This window comes from Hemiscyllium ocellatum, chromosome 1, assembly GCF_020745735.1.
Source record: "Hemiscyllium ocellatum isolate sHemOce1 chromosome 1, sHemOce1.pat.X.cur, whole genome shotgun sequence".
In the NCBI taxonomy this organism is placed as follows: Eukaryota; Metazoa; Chordata; class Chondrichthyes; order Orectolobiformes; family Hemiscylliidae; genus Hemiscyllium; species Hemiscyllium ocellatum.
The window spans coordinates 140,409,148-140,428,336 of record NC_083401.1 but is presented as its reverse complement, the minus strand read 5'-3'; positions in this window follow the sequence as shown (position 1 = coordinate 140,428,336).

The following is a 19,189-nucleotide window of genomic DNA, read 5'->3' as shown; positions in this document are numbered from 1 at the left end:
TTTTATTATTCACATTTCCGCTAAAGTTTCAGGCATAATCCTCCTGAAATCTAACCATCTGTCCAATTTTTTTTCATACAACTAGACTTCGCATTTTCCTGCAGTGATAATGATTATCTTAAATACATAATTCAAATTCAATTTAAGTCTCCTCCTTAGAACTGATGAATGCTCAAGAAGAATTTTCTAAGACTTATTTTCTTAAGTATGAACATTCACTGGGTTTTTGTGTTTTTTCATTGCTTAGGCACCCAATGCAAGTTGCTCAGGTTGTCGGATCTGAGTATCAGGAGCAATTATTTGACAGCCAACTGAAAGAAATTGGGAGCAGTGAAGGTGAAGCAATTTGTTCCAACATTAGTGTGGCACGGTGGCTCAGTGGTTAGCAATGCTGCTGTCCCAAGTTCGATTCCAGCCTTGGGTGACAGTCTATGTGGAGTTTGCACATTCTCCCTGTGTCTGTGTAGGTTTTCTCCGGATGCTCCAGTTTCCTCCCACAGCCCAAAAATGTGCAGGTTAGGTGAATTGGCTATGCTAAATTGCCCATAGTGTTAGGTGCATGGGAAATAGGTGTGGGTGGGTTACTCATTAGAGGGTCAGTGTGGACTGGTTGGGCCAAAGGGCCTGTTTCCACATTATCTGTAATGTAAATGATCTCAATTACAGTTGATTGTTACAGAGGGATGTTTCATCAATGTTTTCCCAATAATAGAGGTAAGATTTGCTATTCATTCAAGAAACACTCAAGAAACAACCCGGGTTAGCACATAGAATGGCTAAATGAATAACACAATTACTGACAACACATGTACAGCCTCCCAGCTCTACCTTGAGTGGGATTAGTGTTAAATATCAGTGTAGAAATTGATTGCAAATGCTTTGAACTTTGGAGTGCTCAGTCAAATCTGCCTTTTAGTAACAACCTCGATTGGATTGGTTTTATTTCTTGCTATGAATATGAAGCATGTAATTTTATATTTTGGCAATGTCCTCTTAACTTAGGGGAAAATGAAGGAATGAGTATGTCAGGTGATCTGTTCTGAATTTTGCCTGGCAGGAAGCTGGAATTGGCTAAAAGTCATCCCAAGTTATGTCATTGGGAAAAAAGGATGCAAGATGTTAAAACCTATTGATAATGACAAAAAATATTTATGATGATGAAGGGTAAGTCATTAATCTACAAGTCTCACTAGGAAGTAAGTATTATGTATATCAAGTTTTCTAAACATTTAGAATTTCAACGGTCTATTTAAGTCCAAGCAGAATAGAGTGGGCTAAAGGGGGTCTACATGGTATAATGTGCAAGGTTTGTGAAGGTTTGTAGCTCAGGCTGAGGTTTAGGGTGTCGGTTTGCTCGCTGAGCTGTAGGTTTGATATCCAGACATTTCATTACCTGGCTAGGTAACATCATCAATGGCGACCTCCAAGTGAAGCGAAGCTGTTGTCTCCTGCTTTGTATTTATATGTTTGTCTTGGATGGGGTTCCTGGGGTTTGTGGTGATGTCATTTTCTGTTCATTTTCTGAGGGGTTGATAGATGGTATCGAGATCTATGTGTTTGTTTATGGCATTGTGGTTGGAGTGCCAGGCCTCTAGGAATTTTCTGGCATGTCTTTGCTTAGCCTGTCCCAGGATAGATGTGTTGTCCCAGTCGAAATGGTGATTTTTTTCATCCGTGTGTAGGGCTACGAGGTACAGAGGGTAGTGTCTTTTTGTGGCTAGCTGGTGTTCATGTATCCTGGTGGCTAACTTTCTTCCTGTTTGTCTTACGTAGTGTTTGTGGCAGTCCTTGCATGGAATTTTGTAGATGACATTAGTTTTGTCCATGGGTTGTACTGGGTCTTTTAAGTTAGTTAGTTTTTGTTTAAGAGTGTTGGTGGGTTTGTGTGCTACTAGGATTCTGAGGGGTCTTAGTAGTCTGGCTGTCATTTCTGAAACTTTTAATGTATGGTGAGGTGGTTAGGGTTTCTGGCTGTGTTAGGTCTGTTTGTCGTGGTTTGTTTTTGAGGAATCTGCGCACTGTATTTTTTGAGTATCCGTTCTTCTTGAATACATTATACAGGTGGTTCTCCTCTGTTTTCCGAAGTTCGTCTGTGCTGTAGTGTGTGGTGGCTCATTGGAATAGTGTTCTGATACAGCTTCGTTTGTGTGTGTTGGGATGGTTGTTGGTGTAGTTAAGTATTTGGTCAGTGTTTGTCGGTTTTCTGTATACACAGGTTTATAGTTCTCCGTTGTCCACTCCAACCACAATGCCATAAACAAACACATAGATCTAGACACCATCTATCAACCCCTCAGAAAACAAACGGGAAATGACATCACCACAAACCCCAGGAACCCCATCCAGGACAAACATATAAATAGAAAGCAGGAGACAACAGTTGCCACTGATGTTACCTAGCTAGGTAATGAAATGTCTGGATATCAAATCTACAGCTCAGTGAGCAAACCTACACCCTAAATGGTATAATGTTCCAGTATATTATGAGCTTTCAGTCAATATTTTTAAAATATAGATGCAAACAGACTATGAACACCACTGTTGGAAATCATTCGACCTTTTGTATTTTAAGCTGCTTTGTATTTTGAGCATCGAACAGATACATGAAGAAGTACGAACAATCTCAGCAATCTGCAGAATTCACACACCCTTTGTTTATGGAACAATTGTCAACGAAAGGATTGTAGAATCCTAGCCAGCCTGTCTCTCAGTTTCACCACAGACACACATAATATCATATGAACACAACTGTGAATAGGTTCCAATGACCTTCCATTGTATCATGATGGTTTCTAATATCTGAACCAGGCTGTGTATAGTTTAAGAAATCAAGGTTCTGTTCTTTGTAATGTTAAGACATGCAATGCATATATCTATGACCAACATGACAAATTGTACAGGTACCAAAGATTTATTTCTATGAATAAAGTATATTTTGAAATAATAAAAAAAGCTACAAACAATAACACTGGATGAGTAGAAATAAAATATACACTACATTTTATTTGCAATAAAGAATCTTGAACTTGTGGAAGCCACATGACAAAGGAATCATTTTGTTATCTGCTTTTTGACCAGCAGAGGCCATTAAGACAGAATGAGAAATCTAGTGAAAACTATCATGCGGATTCACGTTCGTAAGGACCTAGCATGGTCTGAGAGGTTGGTGAGAAGGGCCCATATCATAACATTCTGGTCATTCATTCTTCTATTCTACCCACAGCAGGAAGGACTGCACAAGAACTGAAAAAAAGAGTGAAGCTGTGGGGGGGAGGGGAGAGAGAGAGAGAGAGAGAGAGAGATGGGGGAGCAGGAGGGAGGAATATGTTGTGGGAGTATCAGACAGCCACATCCTAACTCCTGCCTCAATTGAGGCACTAGAATTGACTGGAGAGTAGGATGTCTGCCTCTCTCTATCAGAGACTTTCAATGTCAAGGCTCATAAAGGTCAGGAATAAAGAATTTTAAAAAAGAGAATGATGTGGCAGAAGTGTGTGGAGAAGGGGATTGAAATTAAAAAGAAATTTGAAGAGCTAAGAAAGCTAATAGAATAAAGGAAAAACGAGTGATGGTTTTAAGTATGGAAATAACAATAAAATAATTTGGGTAAGTGTAGGTTTCATTAGGGATCGTAAAGGTTATCTGTATGTGGGCATGGATGATGTGGTCACAGCCTACAATGAGTGCTGTAATTCTTCAGAGCAGAAAAGGATGACACAAATATAGACATCAAGGTGGAGTGCTGAGTGTGAAGTACAGTGCATGATTTATACATGTATCAGCATCATTACTTTTAATGTTCACATTTTCAACTAGTAGCATGCAGCAATGTCAGACCTCCTGAAGCCATGTGTTTTTTTCAAAAATGAAAAAACAACGAGAGAAGGGGTTGGAAAGAGAAAGTACAAGAGAAAGAATGAATGCAAAAATAAAAGAATGGAGAACGAGAGAGAGGGGTAGAGATCTCCTGAAGTGATAATGAGAATCTATTTGCTTTGGGAGAAATTTAAGATTGGATAGAATAAATAATTAAAATTTCTTTTTTGTTTTGCTTAATGGAAAAGCCCATCGATTGAAAATCTTTTTATTTCATTTTACGGAAGTCAGTGTGGAAGATAACTTTAGGAACAGTTTCTCCCTGAAAAAGAAGTTAGTTTAGAATGATTGGGAAATAGATTATCTCAGTGTAAGGGTTTGGTTTGGAATTTCTGGACCAAAAATGGTTAGTTAGATACATGAAGGGGCTATTTGAGCTGAGAAAATTTAAACTCTGTGTGAATAATCAAGAAAGAGGCTGTCAATTCTCAAAGTCAGAAATAGAAATATAGTTATCTCAAACCTACTCATGTGGTAGAGAAGAAAACTCTCTCTTCTATTTGAGTATTGTTAAGTAAGACAGTTGGGATACACGGGATGTTATATGAAATTGGTTGAATAGTATTACATGTAAGTTCACTTCCTTTGTGTAGTAACTTTTATTTTATGTTAAAACATCAAAATAAAACCTGCAGCATTGCCCTCTTGCTCTTCCTATGTTCTGTCAAAAGCATAAATGTATTTTCCAACATATTTCAGTTCTGAAGAAAAGTCATACCAGACTGAAATGTTAACAGGCACTAACAGTCTCAAATCACACAACACCAGGTTATAGCCCAACAGGTTCCTTTGGAAGCACTAGCCTTTGGACCACTGCTCCTTCATCAGGTAACTAGTGGAGCAGGACCATAAAACACAGAATTTATAGCAAAAGATTACAGTATCATGCAACTGAAATGATATATTGAACAAACCCAGATTGCTGTGAAGTCTTTTAACTTTTAGAATGAGTTGCAGGTTTTGGTGCATTAATGTGTAAATCTCAAAACTGCTTTTAAATCACATACTTGAGATAACTTAAGGTTTCATTAAAAAAAGGTGATACTTCAGCTCAGACAATGCATTAAAGTTGTAAGGTTAGAGTCCATTTCGTTCTATTTCCAAAGTGTAATATTACACAGACGGACTGCCTGCATTGACTGCCTGCAGATTGCACACTTTTTGAGCAAAATAGAATTTATCTGCAAATATAATTCTGCAATTGCAAATTCATCCCATTGACCTAAATTGCTATGTGCGTGCATGTGAGAGAGAGTGTGTGGGTGTCTGCATGTGAGTGTGAGTGTGCATGAAAGAATGTGTGTTTGTATGTGTGCAATGCTTGGTAAAGTGTGTGCGTGTGAGTGTGATGGAGTATAAGTCTGTGTGACGGTGTGTGCATGGGTGTGAGTGTGGGAGGTGTATGTGTGTATGTCTGAGAGAGAGAGACCATGTGTATGAGGGTCTGCATGAGTGTGTGCGCGTGTGTGTTTGTCTGTCTGTGTAGTGCAATACGGTCACCTGTAGAGTGACATGAACCCAAGGTCCCAGTTAAGGCCATCCTCATGGGTATCAAACTTAGCTATCAGCCTCTGCTTAGCACTCTTCTTTATAAAACCTTAAGTTAGCTCGAGAATTTGACTTAAAAGAAGTCCTGGGATTTACATCTTACTGAACCGAAATTCCTCTGCCTCTGCTGCAGATGTGGTGGAGGTTGAGGAATTGGCAGAATGGAATGGAATTCTTGCAGGACACTGGGTGAGAGGAGGTATAATCTGTGGGTTTGTAGTAGATGTCCATACACAGTCGCCGGAGATGGAAATGGTGAGTTCAAGAAAAGGGAGGGAGGTGTCTGAGATGGACCAAGTGAACTTGAGGGTGGGATGGAAGTTGTGGGTGAAGTCAATGAACTGCTCCAGTTCAGCCTTGGTGCAGGACGCTGCATCAATGCAGTCATCGATGTAACACTCAACCACCAAGAACATCTTCCCCTCTCCAGCCCCTCTACCTTCCACAAGGACCATTCCCTCTGACAGTCCTTGATTCACACAACCCCTGCCACCAAACCCCCTGGTACCTTCCCCTGCAACCAGAAAAGATGCCAGTACACCAACCCCTCACCTCCATCCAGGGCCCCAAACAGTCCTTCCAGGTGAGGGGTTCACTTGCCTCTTTTCCAACGTAGTTTACTGCTCAGGTACTCCTGGTGTGGCTTTCTCTACATCAGGGAGACCAAACGTAAACTTGATCGAGTATCTCAGCTGAACCCGCAGAGGCCGACCAGACCTCCCAGTCACCACCCATTTTAATGCTCTCAACCGCTCCCTTCCTGACATGACCAGCCTTGACTTCCTCCAGTGCCAAAACAAACTATAGCTCCTATTGGAGGAATAACACCATCTTCTGCCTGGGCACCCTACAGCCCAGAGGACTCAACACTAAGTTATCCAATTTCCACGATTCCCTTCGCATCCCCTGATCCTCTTCCCAGCCTCTCCCCTTTCTGCCACTGCTCCCTGCCACCAATCAGATTAATTCCCCTCATTGACCACCCAGGTCGTACCCTCTACCTACCTTCACCTAACCCCACTTCACTACCCTGACCCCCCACCCCCTTTATCTGCAGATCCCTTCCACACCTACTCCCAATCCTAAAGAAGAGTTACACACAAAACATTGACTTCTGCACCTCCTGATGCTGTTCTTCCAGCCTCCTGCCTTGTTCTACTTTGGATTCCAGCATCTGCAGATTTTTTGTCTCTTCTCTCTCTTTGGGCTCTATCCCTACGTATCGTTTACTCCTTACCCCCTCACCCCCAATCCTATTTTTTTAATATAAACCAACATTTTCCAAGCTATCATCAGTTCTGAGGAAGGTCACTGGTCCCAAAATGCTAACTCTGATTTCTCTTCATAGATGCTGCCAGACCTACTGAGCTTTTCCAGCAACTACTGTTTTTGCTTCAAGTGTTAATGGTTTTCTCCCCAAAGAGTTTCTTTAGTGTTCTCTCTGCGTTTGTTTTAGATTTTCAGCATCCGCAGAATTTTTTGCCTTTATAAAGCTCAGGTTTCATTTTTCTCATTTGTGCCTTGCTGACAAACCAGAATTTATTGTCCATTTTCAATAGCCTTTGAGCAGGTGGTAGTTAGCTTCTATCTTAAACTAGTGCAGTCTTTTTAATAGCTATACCCACCCTTCTGGATGGGAGAAATATCCGACAATTCAGCAATCACGGCTTATCATCCTGGCATCAAGAGTGTGTTGCTGGAAAAGCACAGCAAGTTGGGCAGCATCTGAGGAGCAGGAGAATTGATGTTTTGGGCATAAGCCTTTCGTCAGGAATATTATCCTGGCATGTCAACAGAGTTTTAGCTTAAATGCTGGGTATGCTGATTCAAGCCAGCAAATGTCCAATTGAGAATGGTTACATTTGAATCAATGGCTGACATTTTTAACTATGTAAACCAGATCATACTGAACTATCATGTCAGTTGAATCGAGATTGCACCACACCATATTCTTAATTTAAATGCTTCAAATATTTGTATCCAAATCTAATGTCAAATCACATTTAATACCATGTTCTACCTTAAATTAAACCTATTACTGCCAAACTTATTATTAAACTCCTTTTATTAAACAGATGAAAATGGTATTTGTAGCAATATTAATCTCCTTTGAATGTTATTGGTGCCTCAATACTTTTATTATTTTAAGTGTGAACGTAATCAAATTACATTTAACTTGAAGCACAACGTTGCTTGTGATTTCAGATCAATTTTGTTTTATAAGTATCAACAGGAAGCTGCTAAACACCAACTGTAAAATGCCTCTGAGCAATAATCTCAGAGCGCTGTCAGCTGTCAAAAGCTAGATTTATAATGCAGAACATTCCATTGTAGAACTGCAAAATGATTACAAGAATGAATATTCTTGCTGGAAAATAAAATGCTTTGGAAAAGGGTAAAGCTGTAATTGTTGGAACACTCAATGTTGCACGATTACAAGAAGGCAGGATCTTTTCCAATAATGTGGCTTAGCGTTTCAAAATAAAGTTCTCTTAAAGAGATATATGATTCTTACCAAAATATGTAACAGTTTTTATCAGTTAAAGGAGAAAATTTAGCTATAATTTTTGTATAGATGTTAACACGCTTAGCTGACACCTCTCATGATTATGAATACCTTTATTAAGTCTTCCTTCAACATTTCGGATCAAAGGTAATCTAGCTCAGCTTCTCTATTAGAACCTCATGTAACAGAAATACCTTATTCCTAGTGCTATTTTGGGAAACCTCTCCTGGACACCCACTAAGGGATTGACACCTTTCCAAAAGCATTGCTTCCAGAGATGGATGCTACATTCCAGTTGGAGTCCAACCAGTGATTATAAACATTTTCAGATGAAACTAGTAAGTTCTATTTATGAAGCCAAAAATTGCACTAGTATGTTTGACCATCTTCTAAAAATTTGAACCAGTTTTAAAATTTGTGCAAAATGCAACACTTTATACTCTCACTCCTCACTTTGCATCTGGCATGAGCTTTCCAAATTCATTAATTCTGCCATGCAAAGACTGTGGTATTCTCCCTCTTCACTACATTTCGGAGTTTGCCTCATTTACTTTGCTTTCCATCTCTTGGCCAATTTTTCATCCATGCTGCAGGTGCCAATTTAATCCCAACAGCTTCAAACAGGCCTTTTAAGTAGCATTTTGAATACTTATATATACAAAATCAACAACATAACCTTTACTGATCTGCTGCAATCCTTAATCAAAATTAAATCAAATTAGTCTAAAATGTTTTATCTTGAAAGAATCCATGCTGATTTCTGCTATTTTATTCATCCATGGGTTAGCAGGAAAGTGATGATGAACATTCTTGAACCACCAAAGAGCATCTGGGAAAAGTAAATCCATAGGGATGTCAGGTCCAGGAGGCTGACTCTGCAGTGGTGAAGAAACAGTTGATATATTTCAAAGTCAAGATAGTGTGGAACTTGGAAAGGAATTGGTATATGGTAACATTCTTATTGTCCTTCAAGAAGGTGGTGGACACTGATTGGGAAAGTCATAGTGAAATGTTGCAGTGTATCCCATAAACAGTACACAATGCAGCTAAAGTCTGCCAGTAGTGGAGGAAGTGAATGTTTAAGATGGTGGATCGTGTTCCACTCAACCTGACCACTTTGTTTGAGATGGAATTGAGATTCCTCACTATAGTCAGAGTGTCACTTCTCCAAAAAAAAGGAAGAGTATGCTGTTACATCCTTGACTTGTGTCTGATGGAAAGACTTTGAGGGGTCCTGGAAGGGAGTTACTCACCTCAGAATTCCCAGACTGCTTATGTAGTCACAGTATTTATATGAAAGGTCCAATTAACTCTTGGTGATCTCAATGGGCATGGAATGGTCACACTGCCCTTTGAATTTAACTGAATCATGCTCCTGCGTGAGAGGGAAATCTCTTTGCAGCCCTTTGGCCTGTCATTTAAATATGCAGACAATTAATTAATGGTAGCTTTTCTTTAGTTGTTATCTGGAGTCTGAGATGGTGTTTGGAGTGCACAACGTTATGAAAGAGATGAAGGCACATTTTAAACAGTGAGTTTTAAATTTACTTTAGACTATGAACATTTCTATTAAACATGGAATGTAAACTGTTGCTCATCCTTCTATCCATCATGTGATCATAATATTATCATTGGTGTAACCTGTTGTGTACATGTTCAAGTATTAACTCTTTATTAAAGGGATTTCAGTCAGCATTCTGGTTTCTAACCCAGTTAATGTGTTGTGTGGACTCACAACATTCAATATGGTGAGAGAATAGAATGTGCACTAATTATCAATTAAAATTACAGGCTTTAACTTGGTGCTTATGTAGTGCAGTGGCAGTGTCCCTGCCTCTGACCCAGCTTCAAGTTCCACCTTTCCCAAAGATGCACAAAAACATGTCTGAACAGGTAGTTTAGAAAATTTCAAAATCCATTAAGTAGTGAAACTGTATTCAGGTTGACTGACTAAGGAAAAGCTTACAGTGCGTGTGTTGAGGGTGCACTTTTATTTCTTCCAAGGGGATCTTGAACATTTCGTTTATGAACATTAACAAAAGCATTACAAAGGAACACAAGGAGGCTATTTGACCCCTTGGATCTGCTCCACCATTTGATATGCTCACGGTTGACCCGATTGTGGTCTTAACTTCACTTTCTTAACCAACTCTGATACCTGCTGAATCCCTAATTATTCAAGAATACATCTATCCCTGCCTTAAAAATATTGAATGGCACTGCGTCCACTGTCCTCAGGGGAACAGAGGTCTAAGAATTCATGGTTCTCTGGGAGAAAAAAACTTTCCTCATCTTGGTCTTAAATGGGAGATCTCTCATTTTTAAATGGGTTGCCCCGTTCTGGTTGCTCACAAGAAGAAACATAATTTCTGCCTTTGCCCTGACAAATTTTTTGTCACATTTGGAAAGTTATTTAGATACCCTACGTTACTCACCTTGATCTAATTTTACCTTCAGTTACCCTCCACTGTAGTGTGAAAGCATTAGAAATTCAACTCACCTATGGACCTCATATCCGAATGAAAGGAAGAGCAACAGCCCCAATGGAGGAATTGCTTGCCACTTGTCTAAGTCAGGATGTTGTGTGATAAAAAGGTCTGCTTAAGTTGGCTTCTTTTAAGTTATAACTTAATTTAATATGTTTGACAGACCTCCATAGATGAACCTTGTTACGACCAACCAAGGAGGTAGGTAAATAAGGAAAATGAGCCCCTTCCACCCTTTCCACTTTGGAGTTTGAATAGTGGGGTGTGCTATTCGGAGCCAGAATAAATTGGGGAACCTCAAAGTGTCGGAGGCTGAAGGGGGGCCTTACGGAGTTTTATAAAATCATGAGAGGCATGCAAGGTATTTTCTCTGAGGTGCGGGAGTCCAGAATCTGAGGGCATAGGTTTAGAGTGAGAGGGGAGAGATCAAAAAGGGACCTAAGTGGCAACATTTTCACACAGAGTGTGATGCATGTATGGAATGAGCTACCAGAGGAAGTGATGGAGGCTGGTACAATTACAACATTAAAAAGACATCTGAATGGGTATATGAGTAGAAAGGGTTTAGAGGGATATAGGCCAAGTGCTGAAAAATGGGACTAGATTAAGACAGCTGGTCAGCATGGACTTGTTGGATTCGAAGGGGCTGTTTCCATGCTGTATATCTCTATGAATCTATGACTCTTCAAGGTTGAGTCATAGCAAGCAATGTAGAGAAGTGGTTTGAAGAGATGCTACTCCCAACATAGAGCATAGAGTCTGCTTTCACGACATGTTTGGGTACCCCTGTCTCAGCTAGTTTGGACTTTCATGGCAGGTCTTGCTGGCACCTGCAGCTTAATGAATCAAGACTTCATTCTCATTGAACGAAATGAACAAACATGAATAGGTGTGGGGGCTGGGATGTGGTGGATGTATGGAGGAAAATGCTGGAAAAGTCAGTGTCCGAACTAACGCCTGATGTTGAGACTTCCTTCACCAATCCCACACTCATGTGGTCATTGATCCGTTCGGTGCATTCTCACCAGGTTCAAGGGGCCAATTATTGTGCTTACCTCCTTATCCACTTTCATCAATGATTGCTTACTTTGAAAGATTGGTATTCTTCCTACAATTGCAGGAAACAGCACTTTACGTCAGCCCCTCAGTCATAGAGGGTACTCTGTAAGAGTCAAGGACTCAACGAGTTGCCTACCCAGACTTTTCCATTCCTACGGCTGCTGAAGGTTCATGAAACAATGTGAAGTTGAGACAATCTGACGCATGCTAGATCCTCTTTAACTTGTAACCTTGTCTTTGACTGACGAGGGCTGTCACCATTTCCGCACTATTTGATTGGTTGGGAATCCTGCACGTGGAATGCTAATTCCATGACGTAGTCAAAAAGGTAAGGCAATGCCCACTTCTCTCCAAGACTCAAGTTCCTGAATCAATTGCTAATCTCTTATCTGTAGCAGATCAAATATTTTAAAATACTGTGAACATCTGGGTTGCTAATTTAGTAACATGACAAACATGCAACAGCACATATCATTTTACGGCATTTTAAGTAGTTTATTAACCCAGATATTTTGCAAACAGCCATTATTTTTTGTCTTGTCACTATTCTCTCTGCAAGGTCTCACCACAGATTGGCAAGTTGGTTGCAGTCATGTTTGAACTGAACTTCTCTTTGATTCTTACTGTCTTGAGCAGCCTCGGGTGCAACTTGTAGATAAATGATAACAAACCTAAAACACTGAAGTGATAATTTAATATATGGCAATAGTGTACATGTAAAATAATGTATTTTATTTATTATCGGACTGAGTAGGCATCAATGGGTCTTTTTCAGGTTGGCACAATGTACTGAGTGGTGTGCCATAGGGAATGATTGATGCTGGAACCTCAGTTGTTTACAATTCATATAAGTGACATAGATGAAGGGATGGAAGACACCATTGACAAATTTGTGACAAAGCAAAGATACATAAGAATGCAAGCTCTATGGAAGGTTTCAGAAGGCCAGAAAAATGTGTAGATAAGAGAGTCAGTAAAGATGTGGCAAATGGAATATAATCTGAGACATTGTCTATTTTAGCTGAAAGAAGAAAATATATTATCTAAATATTAAGGTATTGCAGAACTCCGAGATGCAGAGGGATCTGACTGGCCTCATGCATGTGGAGGTGATGATGTAGTGGTATAATCGCTGGACCAGAGACCCAGGTCATGTTCTGGGGACCTGGGTTCGAATCCTGCCATGGCAGATTGTGGAATTTAAATTCAACAGAAATCTGGAATCAAGAGTCTAATGATGACCACAAATTGATCTTTGGAAATACCCATCTGGTTCACTAATGTCCTTCAGGGAAGGAAATTGCTATCCTTCCCTGGTCTGGCCTACATGTGACTCCGGACCCACAACAATGTGATTGACTATTAACTGCCCTCTGGGCAATAAATGCTGGCTTGGCCAGTGACATCCGTGTCCTATGAATGAATAACAAAAATCACATAAGATTAGTATACAGGTAGTGCAGGTAATTAGGAAAGGCAACAGAATGTTATCATGTATCATGAGTGTAACTGAATATGAAAACAGGGAAGTTGTCAGTTATACAGGGTAATCTTGAGACTACATCTGGAATACTTTACACATGTTATTTTAAGAAAAATGCAAATGCATTGAAGGCAATTCAGAAATGATCAACTAGGCTAATACGTCTTGTTTTAAGAGGAGAGGTTGGAGAGGCCAGGCTGTATCCACTGGCATTAAGGAAAGACAAAAGACAAAGGTGATGAGAGGTGATAAAATCCTGAGGAATCTAAATAGGGCATATGTGGAGGTGTTATTTCCATTTCCAGCATAATCCAGAACTGGGAGTTACTGCTTAAAAACCAGGAGTTGCTAATTCAAAAAGAGACGAGGCAAAACAAAATAAAACTTTAAGCATGTTTTAAGTTTTTGGGACTCGTTTCATGAGATCATGATTGAGGAAGATTAATTGAATATTTTTAAAATCAGAAGCCACTCAGCACTAGGTTATTGTCCAACGTTTATTTGAAATCACAAGCTTACAAAGCATTGCTCCTTTATCAGGTGAAGGAGCAGCACTCCAAAAGCTTGTGATTTCAAATAAACCTATTGGACTATAACCCAGTGTATTGTGACTTCTGATTTTGTCCATTGCAGTCCAACACTGGCACCTCCACATCATGAATCCTTTAAAGTCAGAGATAGATAGAGTTTTGTTTAGCAAAAGCATGAAAGGTTATCAGGGATAGGTGGGAATACCACCGAGATTTGTGATTACAATCAAAAAGATCCTATTTGTTGACAGATCAGGCTTAAAGGGCTGAATGATCTACTTCTGCTCTTAATTTGTATATTTATACATTTGTATTTCCTGATATTTTCCCCACGTTACTCAACATTTTAACATGTTGTCTAATTTGGAGGGGTATCACGTGGATACAGACTCAACTGTTGCTAGTCATGACACTAATTCTTTGAAAGTCAAGCTAGTTAAATATAATCAATTGAGGCCATATAAAAAATACTGATAAGGAATGGCAGACTTAACAAAAGTAGCCTTAATCTTAACAACCAAAGTGCAATTCTACTTCAGTGCTTTTGAATGTCAGATTCAAAACATAAATATATCAATTCAAGCGTCTAATTGTAAACTAAGGCTAGAAACTATATCTGTCAATATTATAGGCAACAATTGATTTGAACAGCATAACAATGAGATTAATATCATGTAAAAATGTTTAACTAGTGAAATTCTAATAAGATACAATTTACATTGTGTTCCCATAGAAGTGAATGTGGGTTAATGGGAAGGTTTGCTTGTCGTGATATTGGCTTTTCCCGCTTACCAGACAATACAACAAATCATTAATCCTTTCAGTCTATGTCAACCAATCACTAACGTTCATTGGGAGAAGTAGACAGGACTTTGTTCAGCATTGATGCTCCAAAACAGTGCAGATCCATCTTAATAGACCAGCGAAATTGGAAGTGAATGACTTAGATGCATTTAAGTTAGGGAAAGCTGACTTGCAGGAAACTTAGGAAGGGAATATAAGAATATAACAGTGGCGCTGGGTGAAATGAGATAGGAGACTAGTGCAGACTATAAATGCTACTAGAGAGCAGCTGAATTGATTGCCCAGTTCATTGCTATAGATTCTGCATAGTTCTTTGTGAGGGTGCTGATCAAAGTGGAATTGGTTACTGTGATCCTCAGTTCTTTTTTAGACTGTAATCCAATTATGTTTGGATCAAAAAAGCAAACAGCAATGAGTTAATGTAAATAAAAATAAATTGAACATCTTGACTAAAAACAAGGCGCAGTTGGGCTTTAGTTAGAAGCTACCCATTCTGCGTGATAACTGATGGGACAGATTGTCTGTCTGTTGATCATGCCTAATTCACATCTCACTGCAATCAGCAGAATCAAAATCAGGCAGGTAACAGGCGATGCCTGTTTGGTCAAATTACCAACCAGGGAAAGAAAGTGAAAGTTAATGCTGGTATCTCAGTAAGCACAGAAGTTTCCATTCAAATACTGACGATTTGATACATTCAAAAAGAGAAATACAAAAAATTTGAACAAGTGAAGAACACTGACCAGAAATGGAGTCCTTGTCAATGCCAATATTAAAAAAAAACAAAATCAACATGAAATTCTGAAACAACATTACAGTGCAGAAATATGCAATCCATAAAGGGGGATGTATTTCTTTAAAAATCACATGCTCAAATCAAAACGCTTATTGAAAATAGGATCAAGTTGATAAGCATGCAATCACAATGCCCTAGTCCAGTGGTATGGTACCAGAAGCTTTTTGAGCAGTTCTAGCAGCAGATGAGCTAGAAATTTGTTCTTTCCTGATGTATGATAATAGTTTATGAATGAGCAGCCACGGTACTGACCCTCGCCTACTGGGACAACAGGTCAACATAATCTAATATTCGATAGGTAAAAAACAAGTCTTCAGCTGAGTGACAGTTCATTCCAAGCACTTACAATCAGATATTTCTGAGGAAAAATATGCTTGCTAGTTCACTGTCAGCAACAGTTAATAAATTTAGTAACCTTAGTTACCACTCCATGTCATTAATTTCAGTAATTCAAAGAATCAGTCATTAAGGAAACTGATTGATAAACCAGTTAACAGTCAATTTGTCACTGTATGATATTAAGCTGCTGCCCAAAAGATATTTTGACAAAGAAATTCCTCCAATAGTTACATCATTATACTCCCTTGTGATCCTGATTTTCTGAATTATATTAATGCAATTAAATTCCTGTTTTAACAATATTCATATGGTAAACACATTATCCATGTTGATTCTTTCTCGGTTCCGTATCTGACGCAAATTGTAACAATTTCAATAATGAGCTTGCTGGAATAAATAGTTCTTTAGAGGACTTGTGAGAAATCATAGGAGTAAATCAATCAACATGACTAAATTGATAAATAGTGGAACATCAGTTGTATTTATTTGAAGTAAAATATCATCTCTGTACTTTTTATCAACAAATTAGGATGGATTGTCTCGACATCACTAACTGAAAGAAAAAGCAGAATTGTAAAGTGACTGTGTGTTTTAGAAACTGCTTTATTTTCACTCCTATTGATTTAAATGGAATGAAAAGTTATGAGCTGCTGATCCCCAGCACTAGCTTTCGTTTGAAGTTCTACCATGTTACCTTATGCAGCTGAATATATGACTCACTTTGTATCGAGGGAAAGTATGTGAAATAATATTCGAAACTTAAGCAAGAAGAATGAGGCACCTTCGGCAAGTCATTTGATAAAATTCCGTATTTACATTACAGCAAATATAATTAACTTCAAACTTATAGAAGCCTGCTATATATATAGAAGATGTGTTTGGATATTAGTGAGAATGCAAACAGGCACTAGTGCATGGGCAACCCTTCCACACTCCATTCAATATTCAGTTCTGCCAGACTCAATAAAACTGAACATCAGGCATGTTGTATAATGATCAGCTATTATGATTCAGTCTATTTAGCATTCTTGCCAATGTGCATTAATTTGTTCTTATTCAAAATACACAAAGCATCACGTTGGCTTAAACCGTCAAAATATTTCCTGAAGATTCTTTAAATAGTGGTGAATTATTTACCCATCATGCACCCATCACATTTCATTCTTCTCCCTCAGCTCATCATCGATTCCTTTCATTCATCATCCAATTGCTCTAGTTATAAACTCCTGGGATATGCATACACATTCATTCCCATAAGATTTGAAATAGTATTAACTTGCTTTTGGAAATGTAATGACTTCTGTGGACTTTACGAGCACATAACTGTGTTGAAGGATGCTTAGTTATTCTGAAGACCACGCTGTCCATACATCAAGTTACAATAACATTCCTTCCATTTACTGTTTTGATAGTTGCAATGTGACTTTCACAACAATTTTTACAACTCATAAAACTGTTAGGCAACTGAAGTGTTGCTGAAATTGTTGTTCATGCTGTGTAATTGGTTGTCCTTGATGCATGAGGGTTGGCCTCACACCAGCATTTACATCATAGTGACATTAGCTTTGTCAGCACTAGCTATTTGATGCAAGTGAAGGCTGCTCCTTTTCCTTGTACTTCATTACCACAGAACGTCCTTTGCAGGACTGACCTTGTACAGAAGTTCAAATCCCAATGACAAATTGGGCAAGGACTTGGCTAGGTAGTTCACATACACTTCAAATCCTCAAATAACCTTTACACCTGTTGGTTGCTGCGTCTTCTCTACACTTGCACCATATCAAGATCACAGTGAAATCTTTATCAGCACATGACCTATGGACTTGACTACAATCACTTTCTACTTTAGTTTTTTCACTCCTTCAGCTTCAGTTGCATCTGGTGAATTCTCTCCATAGCTCTTAGATAAAGGTTTTACTGAGTTTATAAAGATGGAAATTTACCTCAGAGTTTCAGGAAAAAGTGTGAATATAAACCATGAGTTCAGTGAAATTCTACAACTTATAATTTTGCACATACTAAGCTATTCTCCAATGTCTCAGATAAATCTAGTGCACTAATGATATCTAATATTTCAGATGTATCTTCAGGCATGCTTTGGTATTTTCATGAGATAAATATGGATGAGGAAAAATGGTCTGTCCTTGCTCATCTTTCCAGAAAGATATATCACTGCAGCAAATATTTTCTTAAGTATCTCCCTATCCTTCTGGGAATGTAGATTGCATCCGCTAAATTAATGCAACTCATTGGAGATTTAAGAAGTCAAAAACACAAAATCAAGCATGGATTTGTCGATCAGAGTGAGTTACACATTGGCTCAATTTTTCTATTTGAAATGATAACGCTTGATATTATAAAACAGTAAATTGAGTAGTGACTTCAGATGACTGCACATGTAGTAAAATACAGGGATCAGAAAGTTGCGTTCATTGATGTCGAGTTTCTCAAGAAGCTTCACCCTAAGTGTATCACCATGAGAGAGACATCACCCTTAAAATTAACATGAAAGACTTTCACATTATGACCAGTCTTCTCCAGAGGATCCTTATGACTGATTGAGCTACTGAGTGAACTGCTGAAGGATGAGTTAGTGCCAATAGACAATATCAAAGGACTGTGAACGAAATTAGTTTCATCTCAGCCACAGGCATGTAACCATGATGCATGGCTTATATGTGGTGATTTCAAACTATTGCTCCATACTCACCTATCCCATCCCTCATCCCAGCCACACACTTGTGCCCTCATTTCTGGGAGAGACTCCGTAGGATATCCATCACCCCAGAATGGTGGCCTTTAGCTGTAACCATGAAAGCTAGCAGAGAGAGCCTGATGGTTTGTTTGAAGAGCTGGCATCCCACCCGACTGCTCCAAACAGTTGACCTATCTGCTTTGCAGTAGAAAACTGGAATCAACTAGAAAATCACAATCATACTTCTAAGCCTATTTTTCACAAAACTGCAGACAAGCTTAATTGACTAGCCACATCCAGAGTCATTATCAGGACTGAGATCATTGTTATTTTTAAGTCCTGCCTGCCTCCATTTCCAAAGATATGGGGCCCAACGAATCAGCCCAAAATATTTGTTTAACATCTTTGTCATTTCCTTAAAGCTAATTATAATTATTCTTATCTCTGCCTCTGAGACCAATGTTTCCATTCAATCATTTATGACAATTTTACATACATATAAAAATATATCTAATTTGCTTTGAGACTTCTTGTTCATTTACTCCGATTCTATTTTATCTCTTTTTAACAATTTCTCAGTTATCCTTCGCTGATTCTTAAAACCTTTCAAATCCTCCGGCATCTAACTCCTATTAGCAACAAGATTATTCGAATTTAATAATATTCTTAACTTCTCCAAGTGAGTAATGATGTGTCATTTTCTGATGGAGCCTTTATTGCTGAAGAAAAATTATGTTTGTTGGGAACTATGAACTATTTATCTAAATGTTTGTAACTGCTTACCTACCTTTTGTCTTTTAATATAATTTTCTAAACTACCTCCAATACCATTGTAATTGTTTTTGTTTAAATTTAAGACACAGTTTTTGACTTAGCTACATTATTCACAGATTTACTGGGAAATGCAATCATTTTGTGATTGGTCTTCTCAAGAGTATCAGTATTTATGATCAGTAATTAGCACTGTTTTATTGCCAAAAATTAGATCTAAAATAACCTGCTCCTTAGCTGATTCCTCAACATATTATTCCATGCAACTGTTTTTAGTGCATGTCCCAAACTTTTCC